The sequence below is a fragment of the Lipotes vexillifer genome, unplaced genomic scaffold (genome assembly GCF_000442215.2).
Source record: "Lipotes vexillifer unplaced genomic scaffold, Lipotes_vexillifer_v1.1 scaffold911, whole genome shotgun sequence".
NCBI lineage: Eukaryota > Metazoa > Chordata > Mammalia > Artiodactyla > Lipotidae > Lipotes > Lipotes vexillifer.
In genome coordinates, this window is record NW_006781377.1 from 1,250,052 (window position 1) to 1,275,428 (window position 25,377).

Here is a 25,377-nt window from a genome sequence, read left to right on the forward strand (position 1 = left end):
AATACTCATGAACAGTATTTGAAAAGTCATTTGTATAGTTGGTTTAAATATTCCTTCCTGATTTTTTCCCACACTCCACGGGTAGAATCCGTCCTCTTCTGTTCTCTGGTCTTGACAAGACTCATAGACTTTCTAACATTTGCCGTTCTGTTTTCAATTTACCTTCTGCGTATGTAGTGTCCAGGACAAGTTATTTCATTGTTCTGAGCCTCAGGTTTCTTTTCTACAAAAGTGGGACAGAAAAACTGCTGAAACTTGTCAAGGACTTACAAGGATCCAGGTACCAAGCTAGGCAGGCTATAAACACGATCATCTCATTTAATATTCAGAGTTATCTCACGAGGTAGATATTATTATTTCCATCTCAGTTTGTCACTGTGCAAACTGAGAGCCAGAAAGATAAAGTCACTTGCTCCAGGTCACACTTGTAGTTTGGACTTTTAACCACCGTACATAAGTACCAAGACTGAGCTCCACTGTTGTTCTACATGTCTTTGCCTTCTCCTCTTGACTTATTTTCCTAACATCGAGTCTGACAGACAGGATATAGCTGATAAATGTTTGTTAAATGAATGAAAGGATTGCCGATTGCATTAATTATATGTGAGCATTCTACTCTTAGGATTAATCTACTTATTGATTTTGGTACCTCACATATTGTCAGCAACCAAATCAGGTGTGCAATACATCAATCCTTTAAAAGATACTGTATAGACCTGAAAACATACTGACTGTTTTTTCTTCTCATTTCATTTTTTAAGAAGTCTGGTTTTTAAAGGTCCTAGTACTTATAAGGACTATCTGGCCATTAAAAGAAGTTTAATTCTATGTTAACACTTAGTAGACTTAATTGTGTTCACGCTATTCCTATTACACTAGAATGTAAGTCCTCTAGGGCAGAGACTGCATCTTATTTCTAGCTGTTTCTCCAGCTCCAGGACCAATGCCTGGCATATGCCAGGTGGTTTGTGATCTGGGCAGGCCTGGGAAGATTTCTGTAACCCGGGACTATCAGTACAGATTGACTCTTTAAATGTCCTTTATCCACATTTGTCTCTCATCCTCAGATACATGGGCAGATTTCTAAAACCGAGTTCTGTACTTTTGGGACCAAACATAAAATGTGACCCATTCTCCATTGCCAGCGATCAGGTGGAACGCGAGGCTAAACCAAGCGTTGAGTATCCAATAGCACTGAAATCTGGTTTTTATTCATTATTGATTATAGAAGTTGATTCACTAACTCAGGAAATAATAAGTTTACAGACATCAGATACACAATTACTAAGAATTTTTTGCTCTATGTTTTAACAGCCAATAAACTGGAAGTGTTTATGGTAATGAAAAGAGGAAAAAATTAACTCAGTTTTGTAAAGTGTTTAAGAAATCTATGTCTCATGTCTCATGATGCCTTGTAGACAGTTAAAGCCTCCAGGAAAAGGAACTCATCTTCCAAATGCTAACAACAGCTTTGGGGATGATTGTATCAGCCATTAAAATAAGCATTGGCCCATGTGTTCCCAGGTTGCCAAAAATAAATCAGGGTGGGCTAATCAGATTCAGTCAGTGGCACTAATGAGAATAAGGCAGCAGGCTAAGTGCAATCTAGGCAGTGAGCCTAAAAGAAATGTCATCTGTGTTATTTTTTTCTTCTCTGTCCCCTTCACTTCAGCTTTTCCTAGAATCTACATTCAGGAGAAAATTCTGAATGCATGTTGCAGGCATGTCATCCCTGCTGAGAAGCAGAGCAAAAAGGAAGTATTAAAAGTAATCAGGGCTTCCCTGGTGGCGCAGTGGTTGAGAGTCCGCCTGCCGATACAGGGGACACGGGTTCGTGCTCCGGTCCGGGAAGATCCCACATGCCGCGGAGCGGCTGGGCCCGTGAGCCATGGCCGTTGAGCCTGCGCGTCCGGAGCCTGTGCTCCGCAACGGGAGAGGCCACAACAGTGAGAGGCCCGCATACCGCAAAAAAACAAAACAAAACAAAATAAAACAAACAAACAAACAAACAAAAAGTAATCAAAATGGATCTGGTAAACTTAGGCAAGGCCAATGCTGATTTATTTGGTGGATAGAAAACTATTTAAAACTTTTTCTTTTTCTGAGACTGGTAAAGGTATTGCTCAACTCTGCAGTAAAAATATTTTCACTGAAATGTCCTTTGCATAACAAAGTTTAATATAGAAATTGCTCTGGTCCAACACCCTCATTTCACACTTGAGAGAACAATGGTGCAAATGTCACACAGCTAGTTGATGTCAGAATAAGGTCTAGGATCCACACGTTCTGATGCCCCTTGGTATTTCTCTTTCCTGAACTAGAGGTAAGTTGCTTGAGACAGCAAAAGGGGCCTAGGTGTTTGGCTTCAGCAAGGAAGCGGGAGCCCAGGAGCCTGTCACCTGTTCTAAAGCCAGAACTGGTACAGAAAAGCTATTGGAGACAGAGCGGACGGCATTAAGGAGGAGAAAAATGCAGGATGAGTCCCTGGGATGTGGGTCAAGGAAGAGAACTAACCACAGATACACACTGAATAAACCCCAATTTATAGCTTAAATTGTTTAAGTCGGACTTCCAAAATTTGCAGCCAAAGGTCCTGGTCGATACCAGAAAATTGCTCAGTTACAGTCTATGTTATAGACATGTAGAGAAGATAGCAATTCATTCTGCTTCTGCAGATGGATATGAGGGAAGGTTTCAGGCTAGAAGGGATGCTTGAAAGATACTCAGGAGTTTCCCAGGGAAACAAAAGTGAGGAAAGTCATCTGGAGAAGTAGGAAGAGACTCCAGTGTGCTCTGGAGAGGGTAGACAGTGCTTGGATGCTCAGAAGAGAGAGCAAATAGCCCAGTGCAAATTATGCCTTATTAAGGAATCTGGATATTTTTAGGCCAAAAGAAATCATGCACTGTTTTAATGCAGGCAAGTGGCATGATTAGACAGAGCACAGTTTAGAAAGGCCAATATAGTTAGAAGGATGAGCCTAGTGTAGTTAGGAATTGGCTGACTGAGCCCATCTAAGGTCAGCAGACAGTAAGGATGTTGTAACAGTTCACATAAGACCTGACCAGAGTTCAAGCAAGAGCTGGCTGCACCAGATCTGCCCGTGTGACCTGCCGGTGTGACATGCTTCTAGAACATTATCAGTGCTTCAGCTGGCAAACCAATCAATGATTAGTATTATTAGAGAGGGCATTTTAGAGGGAACACTTAGAAAATTCTGCTGTGCTAAGGTTACCACATAAGAAGTGATGGGATGCTCAATTCTTTTAGATAGTAATATTAATGGTGTCTGGTGCTTATATAGCACTTAATGGCCATAATTCTCTGCAGACGTTATGTAATTCATCCACTTAGCCTCCTGTCCAGCTCCTGGGAAACCTTTTCCAGCAAGACAGTCTGTCCTTTCAGTTCCTTCAGGAAGATTAAAGTCCCAGAGCAGCCCTGATACTTTCTTTCTTTCAGAAACTGTCAGAGCAGAATTTGGATGTTGATTTCAAAGACTAAGGATGGCCTCCCCCTAATCTCCCATTATTTATTCTATCATTCTTCAGAAAATTTTGAGCAACCAGCGTGTATCAGGAATGGTGCAGGACATTGGGGATATATTCTATTTGGGAGTAAAGAGAAAGACAGGCCTTGTGTGACTCTGTCCTTCCTAGAATTGTGTCTGACCCATAATCACAGCAATGATAATGATTTCAAAGATGACAATATTATAAAAAAGAACATCAACTTACATCGTGCTTATTGCATGGTGCCAGAAACTGCTCTGAAGCTCATACAGCAGGTTCTTGAAAGCTGCTTGCTGAGTGAATATGCTTACCAGCTGCTGTGTACTGCCAGGCTTCTTTATGTGGGTCTTAAATGTATCTTTTCAGGTGGAGTATGTCAGTTGTCTCTTGGTGCCTGAGTCCACATTCACACCAACACTGCCTTTCGTGTTTTACATGCTCAGATACATCCATTTCTGTCTTTATGATTTCATGAGACAGAGCCCTCATCTCTTTTGCCTCTTACTCGGTAAAGGGGTCCAAAACTCAAATGTCAGGCAGGTAATATAAATGTGTGAAGCAGTCAAGTTTAAGAGGATTGAATGATGGATTAGTCAGCAAATGGGAGGGTACAGGCATTGTCTAAAAGCATCATTAAAATCTGGCCAAAGAAAACACATTTGTTTGTCTCTAGGCAAACATAAAATAAAGGGTATACTGGATTTTGAGACTGTGGATAAAGATGTACCTTCTAGGATAATGTAATATCATGGAAGTCAATGGTTTCAAGAAGAAAGTGGGGGTGAGTGGTGTCACATGTTGCTAAGAAATGAAGGGCAAGGATTGAAGAAAAGTCATTAGACTTGGTCATCAAGAAGTTAATAGTAACATCTTTAAGAGCACGTCCTTTACTAATATAAAGTAATGAGAGCACAAGGCAACTTTTAAGGAGTTAAAGAGTAAGACAAGCTACATACCCATAGGATGGTTAAAATTAAAAAGACAACAAATACAAAGTATTGACAACAATTTAGAGCAAGTGGCATTTTCATTCACTGCTGGTGGTAGTGTAAATTAGCTTAAGCATTTTGGAAAACTGGCAATATCTACTAAAGCTGGATATTTACATAACACATGACCCAGCAATTCTAGTTCTAGATATAGGCTCAGCAGAAATGAATGTGTATGTGCTCCAAATAACATGTCGAAGAATATTCATATTCGCTTTGTTTTGGGGTCATAATAGATTCATGGGCATTGATTATATTGTAAATAGTTTAGTTACAAATAAATAAAAGGTGCCATACCAAAAAAAAAAAAAAAAAAAAAAAAAAAAACATTTGCAGGCCAGTCTCAGCCCGTAGGTTACTGGGTTACAACCCTTGAATTTGTTGCATTTGCCATTTCCTTGATTAAATAGATTATCTTTGCACCTTCAGCTTTCAATCTTACTTTGCTCTGCCCAACCAGAGTGCAGAATGATAAGTCAATTTTTACCCATTAAGCATTAATTTAAAATAAATACTAATAATATTTCCTTAGCAAGTTGCCGTGTGTGTGCATAAGTGTGTGTAAAATAGCATTTTATTATATATATTAATGCAGTAATTATTTCCCGACTGTCAATATGGACCTGGGGTAGAAACTCTGTGGAGCTCTTAATTTTGGAGATCAAAGGAAACAAGCTTGAGGAAAGAATTCAACCTGGCATTTTTAAAGTGGAAGAAGCTTAGGCTGAGGAGATATGCCAAGATTTTATGTGATATGTAGGATAATAACAATAGCCACATATCGCATTTTATATTTTATAAAATGTTTTAAAATACATTTTTTCATTTCATCCTCAGAACCTCCCATTAAGTTATTATCACACTTCACAGATGAAAACACTGAGGCACAAAGGGAGCCCAAATGCTACCTTTCATACCTGTCCTTAATTGGTGGTGAACTCTCTCAGCACAAACTATAACTTATTCCTCTAGATTATGCTTGAGAGATGCTCAAAAAGTGTGATATCATGAAAAAAAGCAGTTTTGGAGATAAAAAGAAATTTTGGAGGTAGGCCAACTTGGGTTCAAATCTCACTTGAGTGATAGTCTCTCATTTTAATTCTTTGAGCCTCCTCTGCTTCAGGTGAATTATGGAAAAGCTAAAAGCTATTATGACCAGGTTTTGGGGGGAGGGAAGTGAGATTATATGTGTACATTACCCAGTTGAATACGTGATATTTAGTAGAGCCTCCAAAAACAATAGCTAATTATTGCTATAGTATTTATGACCTATTTTTCTCCTTGATTCCCTTTGGGACATGTAAATTTTAGAAGATGTGTCATTTTAGGACACTAACACCATGGTTCATAAATGGTTCCATAAGCACTCTGACTTTCAGTCTACGTATTCAATAATCAATATTACCCTTTTCTGTGGCATCATGAAAGAGTTTCTTTTTCTATTATTACACCTGTATGAAACAGCCTGAGCTAACCTGTTTGACTGAAGGTTACCATGGGAACAGTTTCTGGGACCTACTATGGTGACGAGTTTAGAGACCTGTGAAGCTGCCTGGTTGATGATTGACTCGGGAGGAGGTGGGTCCACCATCCAGGAAGCCATCACATACATCTGTTCTTGACAGTCCAATGATCAGGCAAGTTCTGAAAATGCGTGACATTCTTCTGGCTTAATATGTTATAAAAAAATAAGGGTCTCTGACAGGTCAATTCTGTGAAACAAGTGTTATTTTTCAATAACAAGTGTTACTTCAACATGAAACACTGACAAACATTATTTTGCCTGAATTTTTAAATTCTCTACCCTGCTTCTTTATCCCTAACAGTATTTATAGTTTGTAAGTGGTTTTACCTCAGAAAGATGCTTGTAAAAAATGTAGCTGTCCCACTTATAGAAAGATAATGTGAAAGATAATGGCGCTAATCAGTTATTTTAGAATTAATGAGTTCAGTTGAATTTCCCCACAGGCATGAAGTGTCTCTCCAGCTGTGATACCAGTTAATTAAATCTGAGGATAGTTAACAAAGCGCCTTCTGCTTACGAAACACATAGTTCACAGCCTATTTAGGTGGATCCTTGTGACCTTTTGTAAGCACTGCCCTTTAACTCCCCTCCTCTGTTGAGTTAGCATTGTCAACCACAGAACTTTCAGATCTTTAAAGCAAATTGTTTCCTGTTTCCCATGTCCTCCACCATCACTGGGATTTTATGATTTTCCTGGAGGACTGATCCCTCCATGCCGGATAAATTAAAGCCCAGAAATCAAGGGAGATGAAGTGCTGTACTTTACACACATGCTCTGCTCAATATGTACTTTCATGTAGTTTTTAAAAAATTGGTGGCACAGTGGTTAAGAATCCACCTGGCAATGCAAGGGGCATGGGTTCGAGCCCTGGTCCGGGAAGATCCCACATGCTGCAGAGCAAATAAGCCCGTGCGCCACAACTACTGAAGCCCGCGTGCCACATCTACTGAAGCCCGTGTGCCTAGAGCCCGTGCTCTGCAACAAGAGAAGCCACCGCAATGAGAATCCCGCGCACCACAAGGAAGAGTAGCCCCCGCTCACTGCAACTAGAGAAAGCCCACGCTCAGCAACGAAGACCCAACGCAGCCAAAAATAAATAAAATAAATAAATTAATTAAAAAAATTTTTTTTAAAAAATTGAGTGCCTGCTGTATGCTTGGTGCTGAAGATATGATGGTGAAGAAAAGAAATTTGGTCCTGGTTCCAGTGGTGTTTGGAGTCTACAACAGAAGAGAAGAAATATACCATTTTAAATAATTACAAGTGGAAGAGGCATTGTACAGAAGTGAATGATGATAAAAGAGGACCTGCAACAGGATCTAACCTAGAGTAAGAGTCTATACAGGTAAGTACAGGCTACAGTAAGAGTTGGCCTGCTGAAGATTTAGAGAAAAAATAAGATCTGTGAAGAACAGTGTATATGAAGATTTGGGGGCTGGAGAAAGCACAATGCATTTGAGAAACCAGAATAACATCAGAATGGTCAATAGTGGAAACTAGATCATAGGATACTTTCTAAGTCCTTCTAAAAAAGTTGAGGCTTATTGCTCAAGGCAATGGGAAGCCACTTACAGCTTATTAAGCAGGGGAGTGAAACAGATTTGCATTCTGCAATAGAAGCAAAACATTTATTATGTTAACTGCTGGCTCCCAAATTCCTATTAGGGGAACTTTTAATGAAAAAATACTTGATAATGAACCACTTGGGATAGAAGGACCCACTCTAAATGTATGAGCAGAGGAATCTAGGCAAATGAACAAAAACAAACAAAAAAAGACAGTCAAACTAGTATTCAAGTTACAAAGGAAAGAATGGCCTTATTCCAGAAAGTAAGGGAGAGAGATAAGAGAGGAGGGGCTGGAAAAAAAAAAAAACATGGAGAGGGCTTCCCTGGTGGCGCAGTGGATGAGAGTCCACCTGCCGATGCAGGGAACGCGGGTTCGTGCCCCGGTCCGGGAAGATCCCACATGCTGTGGAGCGGCTGGGCCCGTGAGCCATGGCCGCTGAGCCTGCGCGTCCAGAGCCTGTGCTCCGCAACGGGAGAGGCCACAACAGTGAGAGGCCCACGTACCGCAAAAAAAAAACCAAAAAAAAAAACATGGAGAGAAGAGCCAGCATGATGGTGTGGTATTGGGATACAGGAGGGGCAATCAGCTAACAGAAATATCCAGATGATGAGGAGGTCAAAGAGCATTTTAAAACTGGGAAAGCCTAATGTTTCATTTGAAGTTAGCATTTTGAATACTAAACATTTCTCCATCTCCCCAAACCCCAATCTTTACTAATGTTTGTGACATTCACACGTGTTTTGTGTGAGTGGCTCATTAGTGTGACTTGATGAAGGGGCTAGTTTCACATCCATGTGTTAGGACACAGAATGGTCATCATAGAAGCTGGTGGATGCCTGAGGGGAGAGGAAATTGTGAGAATGAAAACCTCCTCCAAATTGACAAAAATCTCAAGGGGATTTGAACACTGGAAATGGGAAAGGATTTAAAGCCAATTTCATTTAGGTCTCAGGGTGGGTAGGAGGGTCCTTCTGGTTACAGTACAGAGAGCTGGTTGGTAAGGACAGGCAGATGTAGTGTGTGATGGTAGTATTCTAGGAGAGAAATGATGGCAGCTGGGAACAGCATGATGTCAGGAGAAATGTAGAACTTTTGTTCTACAAAAGTAGAGCAAAAATAGAAATGCAGAACTTAGTGACTTGAAATTTGATTGGTTGTGGGTTGCTTGTGGGGTTGATTTTACACACAAACTCACACATTACCATTATCATATATGAAAACGACGACAGGCAAGCAGAGATTAGCAGGGTGGGAAGAAGATGATGTGTATAATTAGTTCAGTTCAGTTTGATACACAACGAGTATAAGATGCATGTGGGATATCCAAGTGCAAATGCCAAGTGGGTGATGAGCTCTACGTATCCAGAATTCAGAAGAGAGGTCTGGATCTAATACTTGGAAGAGATCGCAGAAGAGATGGTAGCTGAAGCCCTGGGAATCGAGGAGATATGGCAGCGTGGTAACACAACTACTACTATTAACAGTGCTTACTTTTATTAAGAATCTTTTAGGCATTACTTTGCTTAATCCTTTTAACAACCCTCTAAGATAGATATTATTATTTGCATTTTCCCAGTTTGTAATTGAGCCTCGGAAAGCTTCAGTAACGTGCCTAAGGTCACATGCTTTTACGTGGTGGGCATGTTTCTCTGATTTCAAAGTCTGTCCAATAACCATGGCACTCCATTTCAAGTTTGTGCCACAGACTGTCTTTTACTTCATTCCTCTGCAACCATGTGGCATGAACATCACTTCAAGATCACTCATCTTTATTACATGGTGTGGGCGGTTACAGGACATTCAGGTGTAGTGGAAAGAATAGTGACTTAAATAGAGCTCAACATGAATACCAGTTTCATTACATATGGACTACCCCGTAGAGACCTCAGGGAACCTTAGTATCCTTGTCTAGAAAATGGGAAAAGAATGCCTATCTTACAATGTTGTTGTGATTAAAATGAAAAAAATGGAATTAAGATACTTGCCATATTTTATGTCTTGCACATACTAAGCGCTTAATTTTGATGGTTTAAAAAATGGCAGTTACACTTAATGAATCTGGCTAAGGAAACTCTTGTTAGCTGCATTGCAAAGCTTTCTGAATATCATTAGAAACTGACTAGATAATAAAAGAAATTTAAGTTTTCACTTGTGTAAGAACCCTCAACATCATAATAAAACTCTAAAATGATAATCATGCAATTTTTCAGGAACAGTGGTAGCTCAGATTTGCTGTTACTTGAACTAGTTATAGATGTAATTCAATTAGAAATATTATTTTTTCTTATCATAGTAAAATAGCTTCTAAACAAGCCTAACTCTCTCTTATTTCTCCTTTCTTCAAAATACCGAATTATTAAGAGTAAGAGAATTACAAAATTACAGTCTTAAAAAAACAGTAGGATTTTGAAAACAGAATTATGAAGAGTAAGGAGCATATAATTTAGGGTAAAAATTTGTCTTACTAGACTGTTGAACAAAGGCAAGTTATATAGCCTCTCTGAGACAGTTTTCTCATCTGTAAAATGGGGTTACGACTTCCTTTAACTATACTTTTGTGATGACCATATTGGATAATGTTTGTAAATTACCTGGCACAGCTGAGTGCACTCTAAATGCCCAATAAACAGCACAGTTCTGGTCATGTGAATGTTCTGGGTTTAAAACCTTGGGGAAAAATATCACTGAACTTATTATTCACTAGCCAATAAAAACCAGATTCTTTAGCGTGACCCTTAAAGCCTTTCACAATCTGTCCCTAATTTACCATCGCATCTGATCTGTCGCTATTTCTCGTCAAGAACTCCATGAACCTCACAGACTAGTCAAACTCCCCATTCCATTTGCCTAGGGGCTTTCTTGCCTCTTTTGTCCTATTGATGTATTCCTTCTGCCTGAAATATCCCTTCCCTCACTTCGAATATCCAATTCTGACACTGTATCTCTATCAAATACCACCTTCTTCGAGACATCTTTGTGACCACCTCAGACAGAATCAGTCTCTTCCTGTAATCCACAGCCCTCTATCTAAATCTCTCCCAGAACACATCACTCTGTACGTGGGATCATACGAATCTAGTAACAGGCAGATTGCCCTTACGGTAGGAAGTGGAAATAATTTCAAAAGGCTCTTTTACCAAGATCCTGCTCTCCTCACTTTAAGTATTCATAACATCTACTTAAACCATTTGAGGTTAACATTTTACATATTCATCTTCATTTCACAATGTTAACTTTAAATTGTCACCATTTCTTACTTTCTACTGCGTGAATAATGTTCAGCCAGCACTGATGCTATGTTGAATTACAAGAAGGCTGGAACAACAATCTGATATTTATGTTTTATAAATGAAGCTCAAAAATATCTTTGTCTTTGGGAACAGCTGTAAAAAGACAGTATGCAATTTACTGCACCAAATGAAAGGATTCCATTCTTTGGGAAAGGATGGCATTTCTATAAATCATGCTGTGGTATTTGGTGAGGAAATATCATTACTTTTACTTGGCATACTGAACTTGTTGTTAATTGGCATTTCATCATTAAATAGTTTCTTATTGCCCTGTACAAGATGTAATTTAGAAGGTGAAAAACAGAAATGCTTGAAATAATTTTAAAAGGTGTTTTTTACCATTAGAACATTTTGATCGTACAGAATCTAATGGTAAACGTGAAAATTTTTTAATAGGATTCTGTACAGAAATGTTTAAACCTCTTTCTGTATCTTTTCTTAACTATTTTAGTTTCTGTTCTTAAAGGCAGCAGCTATTATGGGTGGCCTGATATAAGTACCTCACGCCAATCTGCATAAATCTACACAATTTATGTTAAACAAAAGATCTTTAGTTATAAAGCTTTTATTTGATTCATAATAAAGTCTTAATAAAGTCATAGCATGCAATACTTTTACCAGGCCATGGCTGAGTGTGAGATCCATATGATTTTTTAAAAAATTAATATCATGTGATTTAAGTTCTGAAACACACCTTTCCTTTCTTAAATACCCTGAAATATAATACTTATAATCAATATTAATTTTCCATTTGCTAACTACTCTATTTCTATTTCCTCTTCCTTGAATAATATTCCACTTCTCCCTTCTTCTCCATCTCTTTTTTTCCCCATTTTTTTCTCCCTTCATATTACTGCTCATGGTCTGTCTTGTACTGTGTTTGGTTAGTTCTGTGTATAAATTTCCTGTAGATTTTAACCTCCTAAAGACAGAGAATCAGACCTCGCTTATTATCTATCACAGAATCTAACAGAGTACTTTGCTATTTGGAACTTAATAAATATTTATAAACTGAAATCCATACATTTATCCATTCATCCACCTATCTTATTTTTCTGAGCCTTTAACAACATATTCTTACTGTCTCTTCAGCCTATTCTTATGTGTCAGATTATTTCTTATTACAGCTCGGTTTCTGTATTATTACGGCAAAGTCATATTACCGTATTTTAGAAATAAAAGAATACTTGGCCAAACTAAGAAAGATATTAAGGAGAGAGGCAAGGAAGTAAGTGGTGAGAAAACAGGAATTAGACACAGATGTGAGACTAAAGGAATATAAAGAAGGAATGGGTGAGAGATAATGAAGAAAAGGTGTAAACTGGGAATAAGTAATAATGAACAATAACACAGTGGCAGAATAAGACTGACATTTTGTATGTTTGCTGGTCATGACTCTATCTGTGTTATTATTTAATATCTGGTAGAGAAAAAATATCAAACTAAAGTTTGATTAATATCTCAATTGTTTCCTTATCTACCTTCCACTTTGTTTTTTTCCTCCTATGACTGTGTTATAATTTGTTTCTGACTTACAGATAATATATTTTCAAAGACTCATGGATGCATCATTAATAAATCATATGTTGCTATGGAAACTAATAGAGATTTAATCATCTAACTGCCCATGCAGAGGCCGCCCATCCACTTGGCTAAGATGGTGCCACAGAGATTCAAATATTGGATGGGAGATTGGACTTCAAGACCCCTTTCAATTCATAACTTCAAAGAGTTATGAATTAATAAAAGCTGAACCTATGAGTAATTTCTAAGAATATTAAGAGATGCATGCCAGATTTCCTTTTAGGTCGAAAGTATCCAGGATCTGTTTTCTTCAAAATGATAATTTCTCTCAAGCCTTTTCCATTAGCTTAAGCTTCAAGGGAACAAATCATGGAACATTTACTGGAAGAATTTAATAATACTTTGTGATAATTCAATACTGTATTTTTCAAATACATGGCTGTATAATTTACAATGAATATGATTAATTATATATATTTAGTACATAACAGTATGATTTTCTGTTTCCTTGGAATAAGGAAAACCAGTAACTTGATGCATTTATTTAGGTGAATGCATCTACTTCTTTGTGTATTCCCTTTAGCATTCAAAGTGACAAAGAGATTTTTACTTATCAGGTAATTACAATTAAGCCTGTACTAACTGCTATAATTAAAGAGAGAAAAGAATAGTAACAGTAGTAATAGGTAGCATATATTAAATACCTAATATATGCCAGGGTTTGTTCTAGGCATTTTAGATTAATTATGCCTAATCCTTAAAGCAATATTTAGAGTTTACTATTATTAGTTTATCAGTAACTAGGAAGCAGAGGATGGAATTCAAACAATAATTTGTAATGCTCACTTGGTGTTGGTTACAAGAGCACGATTATGAGCAAGGGAGACTTGTTCAGCCCTCACAAAGATTAATTCTAAGTGAGCGATACAGTAAGGAGTATCAAGTATTATGAGATGCACAATGTACTCTGATAGCAAAAACACCTTACCTAGTGATGATGAAGTTGACGCTTGAAAGATTATCAGGCAGGAGTCAGTGGTCAACAGGCTGGAGTGTAGGGGACATTTCAGGCAAGAGGGGCTGGGAGCAGCAGTGTGTTTAGGGACAGAGGACAGCACAGCATCTTCAAGGAACAGGAAGGGACTTGCAGGTCATGTCCAGGTGTTTGGGACCGTTGAAGTGTTCTAAGCATCAGAAGGCCATGATTAGAGAACAAAGGAACTAGCAGTGGTATGGAGCTCGGATGGGGAGAGGGCAAAACGAAGCAAGAGATCAATTAGAAGGCTGTGGCAATAAGCAAGACTTATCTGGACTTGGCAGTGGAGAAAGAGACTAGGGTGGCAATGAGAAATCTATTAAGCAGGTATCAGTAAAGTCCCAACAAGCTGTCGGAGTACGAAGGAGCCTTGGAGATTATGTTGTCCAAACTCCTTAATACAGATGAGGAAACCCAAGGCCGGGAAGTGGGAAGGGGCCTGCCCAGGGGTAACTGCCTGGTTAGAGGAAGACTCCTATTGAATGCAGATCTTCTTGACCCCACTCCAGTGATATGTCCATGATGATATTTTGTCCTCCCAAACCTACCAAATCAATTAATTTTTTTTTCCCATTTCTGCCATAAGAAATAAAGCTTCCTTAGGTGGACTTTCTGTAGAGATACAAGGCAAAGTTGGCTCTTAGATGAGTGGGCAGAGTGGAGGCAATTGTTGTATACAAGTGATTACTTTCCAAGGGGAAATGGAGACTACCTGCAGAGTTTATCACTTTTTGATAACAAACGAACAAATTAAAAACAAAAAATTGAGAATTTTTTCACTGCATTTAGTCACAAACATACCAAAAATTATTATATCATAAGAGAAATAGCTTCAGTGAATATAGTGCTTTGGTAGGGCTTCTCAAAATTAAAAGGCCTATGAATTCAGGTGGTCTGGGATGGACCCCAAGCGTCTGCATTTCTAATAAGCTCCCAGGTGGTAGTAATGCTCTTGGTTCATAGAACACACTTTGAGTGGCAAAGCCTTACTTTTCAAAGTTTTTACTCGCAGGTTGCAGGCATGAATGGTTAATCAGCAAGGTCCCGAGCCATCTAGGATAAGCCGAGAGTCTAAGCAAGTCAGTCCCTCTAACCAGGAGGCATTTGCAGTGTGAAAACAGGTGACCCAGTGGACAAGATAATTTGCTGATAAACCATTGTGAAGCCGTCTTCAGAAGAGGTGGCTTTTACCACTGGGGTAACACAAAGATGAGTCTCAGAGGCTTTAAATGAACCAGGAGAAGCGCTAGCCATACGCTACCACAGTTGACACATCTGCTTGACACCCCGGCTCTCCCCCTGGGAGCACTGAACTCTGCATTAGGTACCTGAGTTGAAATCCTGTTACTTAGCCTTATGATCTAGGTTAACCTACTAAAGATTACGGGCCTTGGTTTCACTCAATTTTATTTTTAAGCTTCAGTTTTTGTCAACTTTATGTTTAGAATAACTCAGAGATGACAATGACATAATAAGCCCGGAAATTGTATGTTACACAGTAGGTGTTCAAAAGAATTGGAGGAATGTGTGTTTGAAAATTATGTGGGTGAATCTTTCAAGACTTGGATCTAAATATTCTTTTTCTCACCCCAGGTCTTCAAAATTCATGAAGCAACTTCCATATCAGGCAGTTAAATGTGATTCTTTTCGCATGGAAATGGTCTATGAAAGAGTTAGAAAAGAGTGTTGCATCTGTGTATTTCCGGGTTTGTACAGGTTGTGTCACATCAGGTTTAAATCTAGAAAGAGCAGCAGGCAGAGGTGATGAGCTCCATGTAGCAAAGGCAGAAAGCTTGGACCTTAAGAATGAAATTGATCAATTATAGACAAAAAGACAAAATCTGTGCACTTGATATAACATCGAGTTTTCTGTAAAGCAGTCACATCATTATGGCCAAATAATCACAGGATGAAACTGAGATGGCAAAGGCAGGAGAGAATCTTAATTACCTTGGGGAAAAAGCTCAGCTACGTCTGGCTGAGGGTTTCCAACACCCAGGAGAGACAAAACTAATAAATAAACTACAGTATAAAACTCCTGCATTGTCAGGGCTGCTGCTTAGTAATTCACTGTAATTCAATATGTAATTAGAGAAAATTTCCTGAATGCAGAATACTGTCATGCAGCATTGCTCAGAGAATTTGCAAATACAGCAGGGGACATAAGACATGGACACAGATATACAACATTTGGACAAAGACATGATCAATAAGAGTGGGGAACAAAACGAGAGATAATATTCAGCTGGGGCAATCAAAGAATGTTTCACATAGGAAGTGGTATTTCCTTGAATCATAAGTCATTAATTCAAAATTTAAAGGGATCTTGGAAATAATGAGTCTGATCCCTTGGGCTAGTGAAAATGGTGAGGAAAATTTGTTAGAGGTAGACAGTATTGAGTACAGAACACGATTAGGTTCAAAAGTTTTACTCAGTGGTAGCACGTGGCACATGAGAAGCAGCAATGAGAGACAAGGAAAAAGGCTAGATTAAAGCAAATGAAGAAAAGTCTTGAATGCCAGGCTAAGGATTTGAACATTGTGAGCAGGAAACCATTCAACAAGTGTTTTATAGAACCTACTGTATAAGGCCTTCCTATAAGCCCAGACAGGTTATGTCAATTCCCTATTCTTTACCACCCTTTCTTTATAATCAGTGCATTTTGCTAGACAGGGGAAAATAGAATAGGCAAAACTATAACACCCTGGATGGATTCTTTTAAATAAGATTCCATATTACTCAGCTATAAAAAAAAATGAAATGATGCCATTTGCAGCTACATGGATGGACCTAGAGATTATCATACTAAGTAATTCAGAAAGAGAAAGACAAATACCATGTGATATCGCTTACATATGGAATCTAAAATATGACACAAATGACATTACGAAACAGAAACAGACCCACAGACATAGAGAACAGACGTGGTTGCCAAGGCGAAGGAAGAGGAAGGGGGGGCGGCAGAGGGTTGGATTGGAAGTTTGGGATTAGCAGATGCAAACTATTATATATAGGATGGATAAACAACAAGGTCCTACTGTATAGCACAGGGAACTATATTCAATATCTTGTAATAAATCATAATGGAAAAGAATATGAAAAAGAATATATATGTATGTATAACTGAATCACTTTGTTGTACAGCAGAAATTAACACAACATTGTATATCAACTATACTCCAATTAAAAAAAATAAGATTCCATAAGGAAAATTCCTAGTATTAGAAAAAACATCCTATTTTAAACATGAGCTGTAACCAATTTACATTGGGATGTACTAAGCAGAGGAAGTGCATATGTATGTAACGCTTGGCATTTCATTATCTTATAGGCTAAAGGAATGAGCTATACATCATATGTTTCAGAGTAGTTCCACATTGCTATAATATTGCTGCAGATTTGTGACTCCATTGTTATAGTCACCACAAGTAAACACAATTTAGATTTTTTGAAAACTGAAATCACGATCTCAATGACAACAGAAGTAATGTTTACTCAACTGGAATTATACTTCAAAACAAAATAAATATTTTCTGAGAAGACATATGAAATCCACAGTTTCTCTTTTATCAATGACAATCCTTTTGAAATGAACATGACAGAAGACACTGAATCCTTAGCTTCAAAAGAACCAGCAATCCAACATACCTATATTGTTCTTTTTTGTTTGAAGAGAATAACATGCAACCCACTTATGTTGCCGGCAATTTAGCTCTCAAAAACTGCATCCTGGATCCTTTTTTTGTGTGTGGCAAATAACAGTTACAAGGCATAGGTTTGTGGCTAATTCACGAATCAGCTTTTGGATGCATCCATCAGGAATTCTACCGGGAATTCATTAGCTGGCTTTAAGTTTAGTAATTCCTTCCTCTCGGAGTGCGTTTTCTTATTCCTAGAGCTAATTTTGGGTCAGCGCTGCCTTGGTCATCCAAACCTTTGCCATCTTTCTTGATCAAGTGAGATCAGAGAAGGCTGGTGATAAAACAGTTAAACTCATAAATGTGGCAGCATTCAAAGCCAAGGTGGCAGAGTCCTGCTGAGTCTGATATCTTGCTTTTCACTCACATTGCTTTGCCTTTTTATTCTCTGTACATGGGCTGGAATTGAGCAATAAGACGCTGCTGTGATTCTTTTTTTTTCAGATTTACTTATGCACAATTTTGGAACTGAATATTCATTCTTTGACATTGACATTTACACTTTCTCCTGCCTTTTCCCCCTGACATCCATTGGCAAGGAGAAAAGCATGGCCATTGGTTGGTATCCTGTTTCACTTGCTGTAAGAGTTGCGTGGTAAGAGTCAACCATGCATCCATATGGCTGGTTCTCTAACTGAAACCTTATTTTTTCCAGGCAGCCCTCTGCTGGGGGGCTTGATGATTCATATGCTGTATGTAGGCTGCAAGAAGCAAATACCAAAGGAGTCACTGGAGGTTGGGCCACTCGCTGTGAGCCAACATGCCAGGAAGGGGGGTGGCACAAATGATGCATGGTAATTATCCCAAGCATGAGTAATGTAAGATCCTTGCAGGTGTTGCTTTTTTTTTTTTGTCTTCTGGCGATAACAAGAAAAGAGGGAAGTAAAACTTGGCCAGCTCTTTCCAAGTTTGCTTACACAGGAGAGTCTTTCTTAAACACTCCTTGCTGAAGCAAGGAGATGGATCTTGGTGGCACCTAAAGGGATCTATTCCTACTTTGCCTTTGAGCTCCAGGTAAATAAGAGAAGCCTGTCTGATTCTCCCATTATTTTAGCTGTTTCAGCAGCTACTGCTCTGTGGGGCCTCTAGCCCCCATCTCTTTGGAGGGGACTAGAAGGTTTTAAAAAGCATGTTTTTCTCACTATGCTTCTTCTAACAATTCCCTTTACCCTGACCAGGAGACTTTAATTACAGAGGTGTGGGCATATTAGTAAAATTTAAACCTCAAGTAACATAAAATTTATATGGTTTCAAATACAAAACCCAAAAGTTTAAGAAAAAAGTTTGGGATTATTTATTCCTTTACAAATTGAACACTAGAATAATCTACTCAGGAAGTAGGCTCTATTATGCATTGTTCTAAATAGATTAATGCCATATTAATGAGGCATTAGAGTCCTAAGTGATTCACTATTTTAAAAACCTATGCATTTAGCACTTTTTATTAATATGCTACAAACTCTACTTTGTAAATATCAATTTCATAAATGCTCTCTGTCCCAGAAGAAATAAATTTATCTAAGTTGGATTTGGCAGATGTGTTTCAGTTGAGCTGTTTCTGTCCCTCCTATTTTGACATTTGGCTGAGTTTTGTTCCAGACCTGTCAAAGGCCTACCCTAGGGAGATAAGGATTAATTAATTGAAGATAACTTACAGTGCAGAAACCAAGCAGAAATTTGCAGAACTTGTTTGTGTCAGTTCAGATTGGATCATTTTAGTGGAGCATTTTTTTTTTTCTGAATGGAGATACCAAGATATATTTTGTAAAATAGATAAGAGTAAAGATTATCCATTTGTTATGGGCACATAATTAATTGTTCGTTAGGAAAGGGGGGAGGAAATCTTACTTAGCTATAACTTGATTTAATGTTAGGTTAAGCCATATGAAATTTGTGATATTTAACAAAATACGTCTTTGAAACTGGATGCTTTGAAAATAAAAACCAAATAACGTCAGCCCTTCCACTTCCATACAATAAATGCTTCTTGGGTACATACATTTCTTTTCACATTCTAAGGCTGTATACTTTATTTATGGGGGCTCTAAACCAGCCACTTATCAAAGCACATAGAGATACAGTGATAGACTGTGAATTGAAATACAAAAATATTGAGTGAACAATCAACTTAAAAATAATAATTAATTTCCATGAGTCCCATTATTTTCATAGAAGAAATATATAATCATGGTATAAAAATTAAGGATATACAGGAAAGAAAATGTTAACAACAAAAGGAAAAAAAATCCCTCATAAATCCATCACCCAGAGGTAACCACTGTCATATTTCCTGACTCTTTCACCATGTTACTATTCTTTAATAAAAGTGGGATTATGCTTCTTTATAACATGCTTTTACAAATTAGCATGTGGGAAAGTCTCTGCACATCAATAAACATTCTCTGCTTTTATTTAAGTGACTGTATAGTATTCCACTTTGGGGCACTTGAAACTTTATAGGGTTTGCTAACTGCACAGCCCATAATGAGACAAGAAGTCCTATGCTCCTCAGTAATTACTAATCAAAGGTTAGTCTGTGGGACAATGCCAGTGTAATAACTATTTATTAATCATCTGTGACAAAGTAAGCACATCAGTTAAGGGTAAGCATAGAAATCATTTATCACAATTTGTTACAGTGTGTAACAATAATAAAAAACAAATTGGAGCTTGTATTTTATATACCTGCTTTAACTTAAGTTAACTTTTCATACATTTGTTTTTGATGGATATATTGGTCCATGTAGATTGGGGGAAGGGAACTTGTTCCTTTAACATAGATAGTTCAAAGGTGAAACCAATTTTGCTAGATGCACTAGAAGTTCTCAGCGTGGAATCACAGTCTGAGCCAATGGCTGGCTAATAAGAATGTTTTAAATAATATAGCAACTAAAATTTGGGGGAGAATGGGTTAGTATTTTGGAAAGCACGTGCTCTGCTCTCCATGGTACTGAACCATTCATTTATGACTAGAGCCTGGTTATTTCTTCTAACTTTGGATAGCTGATTACTCTGTACTAACTTTTCTCAGATATTTAGAATCAGGAGAAAGAAGAAAAAGTGGTGATACAGAGTGGGAAAGATAGAGAAAGAGAAAAATTGATAGAGGTAAAGAGGCATTTTAGAAGGAGATTGCCAAGGAGAAAGGAGATGTTTTATGAATTCATTTACTAAAAAGCTACTGTCAATCTTAGCCAAAATGCTAAAAGATCAACAGATTTATATCCCATGTGGTGCAAAGCTGCATCAGGATTGACAGTAATAAATAAACTATTTTTGAAAGAATGACAAATTACTAAGCAAGCAGAGACTGCATGACTCATATGTTATGTCAGTTACACAAAAATTTTTATGGGGTTTCTTTGCTTTAGTTTTCAAGATAGGTGAAAACTGTGTTTTGTAAAAATATCCTAAATCATACAGAACCATGCCTTATAAATCATTATTTGAATGGCTAATTTCACATACTTTTGGAAAGTATGTCATAATCTTGATAGTTACAATTACTTTTATCCTCTGATAGGTGGGAAGGTCTATTATCCCATCTCAGCTTCCTGTCCACTTATTATGATTATGGGAGATGTTCCATATATGATAGTGACTGAATCATCTGATCAGATCTTCTATGCTTATACAAGTTAAGTTAGAGAGAAATTAGGGACGTTGGTATCTTCAGGAGCTATGCCAGCAGAGACACTTGAGAGGAGAAGTATGAGAGCAGGAGCTGTGTCCTGTAGCACAGCTGCTAAAGCTTCTTTGCAGTAACTCCTATTATTTTGAAATTGGCTGTGTCTGTGGTTCTGATGACCTAAAGGGACAAAATTATAGATATAATATAATTTATTTAATCAAACTCCTACTTTCATGTACTTAAGTTGTTTCACATTTTTTTGCTATAATTAGTGATACACTGAACATCCCTATAGCTAAATCTTTGCACGCATTTCAAAAGATCTTTTAAATGTCAAAGAATTTCTCAGACACTCACCTGATTGAAATTTTAGTGGTTGTTGAGAGAAATCAACTCAGTTTGGTCAGTTTGTCAAAAGGTTACTCTAAATTGTGTGTTTTATTAATCATAATAGCACCTATAAAAATTGGAAAAAATTCCCATGCATCATGTGTGAGTCATACTTTTTTTCATGTTTTCTGAGAACAGTGCTTGATATTCAAACGGATTTGCAGGCCCCTGGCACAAGCATTAGATTTTCCCCTTTTCCAGGAAATACTGATCTTTGCTACTTTACTATTCACCTTGAGAGAAAATAAAGCACTTGCCCTCAGTTTCTTTATCTTTACTTACATGAGAGACATGCCACCCAAATTAAATTACTTTTAGTATTACTTTTTTGCTTGTGGATCAAAACCAAAATGTTAAATGGAGACCCACATGTATTTTGAAATTTGATGTGAAATGAGAAATGAATGTGTTTGAATATAAGATGTTTCATCTGAGTCTATATCTGCTTTCATTTGATAAAGCAATACTTTGAAAATGGTTTAAAGTCTCTTGTAGTTGTGCAAATTTAATAAGATTTGTAATAGAAATAATGGAAATAATTCTGTGAGGGACATTTTACTGGACTACTCATTTTCAAATACGCAATTTTTGTGCATACTGGGTAAAAAGGACCTGTGATCAGGCACACAAAGGAAATTCAGTGGCTGCACTGTGACGCAGAGGCCAAGTGTATATTCAGCAAATGGGCAGAGAGCTTTGGATAAGATACAGGATAACATTTTGTCCTGAAAAAAGAAAAACTAAGCTGCTGAGCTGAAGATCACAATGAACATTAATTTAAACAAACTAAAGATGCGTCAGTGGTCGGGGAATATTAGCTAAGATTGCCATGTGGTAAAATGCAGCATATGTATGGAGAGAGATGAGACATGTTCCTCTAGGTTGCGAATGCAGGTTTAAAAGAATTTTTGGACCGGGGCACGAACCCGTGTCCCCTGCATCGGCAGGCGGACTCTGAACCACTGTGCCACCAGGGAAGCCCTAAAAGAAATTTTTAAAAATTGAAATATAGTTGATTTACAATACTGTGTTAGTTTCAGGTGTACAGCAAAGTGATTCAGTTTTATTTTCAGATTATATTCAATTATAGGTTATTATAAGATATTGAGTATAATTCCCTGTGCTATACAGTAAAACAAATTATTAAACATTAGTAACTAGTTTTTGAAATAATATGTGATCCTTTTTGTTATAATTCCAAAACCTGGCACAAAGTATTTCTAATATTAATATTTTTTCTAAACTAAAAAGCCAAATACAAGAGTAAATAATCCCTTTGAAAAATATCTGAAACTTTTAAATTTGCTATTATAGTTGCATGCATATAAAACCTATTTCAGGGCTTCCCTGGTGGCACAGTGGTTGAGAGTCCGCCTGCCGATGCAGGGGACACGGGTTCGTGCCCCGGTCTGGGAAGATCCCACATGCCGCGGAGCGAGTGGGCCCGTGAGCCATGGCCACTGAGCCTGCATGTTCGGAGCCTGTGCTCCACAGCGGGAGAGGCCACAACAGTGAGAGGCCCGCATGCCGCAAAGAAAAAAAAACAAAACAAAAACAAAACCTATTTCATTGAACTACAATAATGATTAGAACCATTAAATTGATAATTACCTCTTAAAATAACCATAGGTCCCTTGTAGTTTGGCAGTTAGGTTGCTCACCCAGTAAAATATTTTAATTACAAAAAGAGATAATTTCACCCAGCACCTTATTGTAAGAGCTTTGAAGAACTGAAGTGAGAGAAAAATGAAATACTTCATGATATTTTGGGTGGAGAGAAATGATTAAGTGGATGGCTTTCCAAAAGGTACAATTTTTGAAGGCACATTCTTCCAATGTGAGTAAAATAATGAATGAATCCCATCTGAGAGGATGAGGGATGCCAGTCAATGTACTCATCTCTCAAACCCAACTCCATTCTTTTGGAAACTAAAGAAAGCCTCATTTGGCCACAATTCTGGTTTTTAGAGTCTCATATTGTGATATCCTGCAGTGTCCCTGAGGGAAATACCCACTTTTTTTTTTTTTTTTTTTTTTTTTTTTTTTTATCAAGGACCAACTATGGACTCCTGGACCAAGTATCCAGGGCAACTCACCCTAGGACTGGAAACGGTAAGTAACCATTTTGTCCCTTGAGTGACTGGAAGTTCACAAATTGAATAAACATTTTTTAATTGGGGTCGATATCAAAGTATTGGGTACAGTTTTAAGAAACTAATGACTCTACCATTTGCATATATTCTATGGAAATGCTGATCTCAACAAAGCTTAATCTTTACTAGGATCATTTGAGAGTTTGGCTTCAGAGTGGTCCAGATATTAATGCACAACACACATATCACTGACTTGAAGAGGTATTTGTTACAGCTTATCCTCGCAGTAACATTTCAGAACCCTTTTATAGCCTGAAATTTCACTTTCTGTCCTCATCTTCTTTGACTCCTCTATAGAACCCGACTCTGTTTAGTGCTCTTGAGGGCTCCCTGATGGGTTTCTATCTCGCCACAAACTGCTCACGTAGCCTCTACCTGCCCAGCCCCTCCTCAGTCTCTTTGCCTCCCTCTGCCATCCTCCTTCTGCTAGTTTTTTATATTCATGTCCTAGATTCTTTTTTTTTTTGGCTACATCTTTGGCCTGCGGGATTTTAGTTCCCCAGCCAGGGATTGAACCCAAGCCCTCGGCAGTGAAAGAACAGACTTCTAACCAATGGACCACCAAAAATTCCCCCATGTCCTAGATTCTTATTTTTTCTCCTCTCTACTGTCTTTGCTGGTGATCTCATCCAGGGTTGTGGTTTAGTTACCAGCCATCTGTGCTGAAAATTCTCAGATCTGTTTCTCTAGCCTTGGTATTTCCTCTGAGCTCCAGACCCGTGTATTTAACTGCCTTCTTGAAATACCTACTTGAATGTCTGAAAGACACTTCAAACTCAAGGTTTTTAAAACAAACTAAATCTTACTCCTAAACCTAAACTTTATTTGGTATTCACCTGTTTCAGAAGATGGTCCTCCATCCATCCTTTGCACAATCTGGAAATGTAACATGGGAGTCACCTCCAACTCCTCTCTCACCCTCACTCTCTCTTGTCGTATCAAAATTATCAAGTCCTATTCTTTTTATCTCTCAATTCCACCCGCATTTCCCTCTCTCTTATTTTGCCTGGATGTCTGGAGTACTGAAATTTCTGTATTTTCTTCTTATACCCTTTCAGTTTTTCTCTACATTGTATTCCGACAGTCTTTTCAATATATAAAACTGGTCATGTTGCTCTCTGCCTCAAGCCCTCCTATTTCTTTTTGTTGCTGTTATTTTTAATTAAATTTTTTTTAAAGGTTATTTTCCATTTACAGTTATTACAAAGTATTGGCTATGTTCCCCGTGTTGTACAACACATCCTTGAGCCTATCTTACATCCAATAGTTTGTATCTCCCACTTACCCATCCTTACATTGCCCCTCCCCCCCACTAGTAACCACTAGTTTGTTCTCTGCATCATTGAGTCTGTTTCTTTTTTGTTATGTTCACTAGTTTGTTGTATATTTTAGATTCCACATAAAAGTGATACCATACAGAAAGTCTTTCTCTGTCTGACTTAATTCATTTAGCATAATACACTCCCAAGTCCATCCGTGTTGCTGCAAATGGCAAAATTTCATTCTTTTTTATGGCTGAGTAGTATTCCATTGTGTGTGTGTGTGTGTGTGTGTGTGTGTGTGTGTGTGTATGTATATATATATATACATATATATATATACACACCACATCTTCTGCTTTGACAATTGTGAAGATGTCCAGCTTTTCTGCCTCCACCTGCTTGCATAACAAAGGAAGGTCAGGATGCCCAGACCTTATTCCAGAGAACTCAAGTTTCCTCTACTCTTCAGGGAGAGGACTATCACAAAAACAGACTTTTACAACTATTGAGAAGACCACTGTTGTTACTATTGATAAGCCCAATCCTTCATTTATAAACATGAAAGTATGTCAATAAGAATGGGCAACCAAAGGTCATCAGACCTTGTTTTTGAGAAAATCAACACTTTCATGTCAAAGGAGAATATGCTGATCCAACAGAACTAACTGCAGAGGAACCCAAGATAATGCAACGGCAGAAAAGAACTTAAAAAGTCATAGAGCAAATGACAAATTGAGATAGAGATCAAGAAAAATTCCTAGAAATTAAAACCATGGTTGTTAAAATTTAAAAACAAAA

The 25,377-nt window shown here is 37.8% G+C and overlaps 1 protein-coding gene across 2 annotated transcripts in view; it reads right to left on the reverse strand.

Moving 5' to 3' along the window:
* PTPRO (protein tyrosine phosphatase receptor type O) overlaps positions 1-25,377 on the reverse strand; it is a 240,439-nt gene that overhangs the window by 109,550 nt on the left and 105,512 nt on the right. The gene's annotated exons all lie outside the window — the stretch shown is intronic.